At 40.5% G+C, this 1520-nt stretch overlaps 1 protein-coding gene across 1 annotated transcript in view; it reads left to right on the top strand.

Annotated features, from left to right (window-relative positions):
• LOC101847198 (flocculation protein FLO11) overlaps positions 1-1520 on the top strand; it is a 12370-nt gene that overhangs the window by 5948 nt on the left and 4902 nt on the right. The window lies entirely within an intron of this gene.

Raw genomic sequence — 1520 nt, 5'->3', positions numbered from 1 at the left:
GAGAGAGAGAGAGAGAGACAGAGACAGAGACAGAGACAGAGACAGAGACAGAGACAGAGACAGAGACAGAGACAGAGAAATAAATCACAATGGAACAGTTTCCTGCAGGACCGTATAGTGCAGAAAAAGATGTATACTCAAGCAATAAACCTGTACAATTAATTTACCGACAGTACAAATCTATAACATAAACCCACTTTCAGCCGATAAGTACACACTGTTAACCCTACATCTCAACCCGACCTGACCCTGCATATCCGATTTGTTCGATTGATCATTGAGCATTTGAACAGCACACGGGAACAACTATCCAGCCTGTATCCGACATGTTCAAATTGTCACTTTTAAGCAGAAGGGGGTATCCCGAAAAATGCTGCGTTGAGAAAATCGGAGGTAAAGTTTTTGGACCCGTGTTCAGTTTCTTTTAAAGAGAAGGAGAGTTTTCTCTGTAACCAAACAAATATACACACCAATGAAATCAAGCTTCTCCTATAGGTAGGGCAATGCAAACTTTTGGTGTAGGTCAAGATTTCTGGAAACCTTTGAAATCTTGGTTAGCCCGCTTGTCCTTACAAGCGACCATATCAGAATTACACAATACTATTATTAATATTATTATTGGCACTTTTTATTGTCATAGGTCAAATTAGATGTTCATTGGAATTACCCATTGTCATGTGAGGCTACTGGGTTACTGTGATCAGAGTTAGCTCCCCTGTAGCTTCACGCTCTTACGGTTAGGGCGACTGTTTGGGTCTGTCACAACTCTCGCGGTTTCTCTCTAGTCACGTCATAAAAACATTATCTACTCTCCTTAATGTTTTAGAAGGCTGGGGTTTTAGTTTTTATTTCTTTTCTTTTTTTTGTAAAGAATGATTTGAGTTGTTTTTTTGTTTGTTTTTTGTTGTTTTTTTCTTTGGGTTTTTTTTTTTTTTGGTTTTCCTTGTTTGTAAGTTTCTTTGTTTGTTGTTGTGTTTTGTTGGGGGGGTTTTGGGGGGAGGCTTGGGGTGTTTCTTGTTTTCTATGTATCATTTAAGCAATGATAATAATGGTATTCATTACCATAACAACCATGATTAACTGAATAATGTGTGCACTTTATAAATTATATCCTCTTGAGGGAGCTTTTTTACTCAAAGCAAAAACATAGAAAAGGTTGGAAAGGGGGAGCGGCTTGTGTAATCCGGGCATGCACTTGTTACAGAAACAATCAGAGAATTCCATTACGCTGTTGTGCTGCCTTACTGTGTTGATCTTTCGCCGAGGACCTGAGAACACAATGGATTGTCCCCCTCGTCATCATCGCACTTGACGACCCAAGTGAGACAGAATACCCTGGGCTGTCCAGTCTACTTCCTCTGTTGGCTCGTGTAGTTTCTCCTGTAATGTTAAAGGAGTTCGCCAAGCGCCCTGTCTTACGGCTCTGTGTGTGTCCTGCCACAGTATCTATCCGCAGACGTCTCCGACAGAAACAGACCAATCAAAATGCTTTGTGCCTCAGGATCAAGCAAAAAAGATCT

This window comes from Aplysia californica, unplaced genomic scaffold (assembly GCF_000002075.1).
Source record: "Aplysia californica isolate F4 #8 unplaced genomic scaffold, AplCal3.0 scaffold00268, whole genome shotgun sequence".
In the NCBI taxonomy this organism is placed as follows: domain Eukaryota; kingdom Metazoa; phylum Mollusca; class Gastropoda; order Aplysiida; family Aplysiidae; genus Aplysia; species Aplysia californica.
The sequence above is the reverse complement of the archived record's forward strand: the minus strand, read 5'-3'. Positions and strand labels throughout refer to the sequence as shown.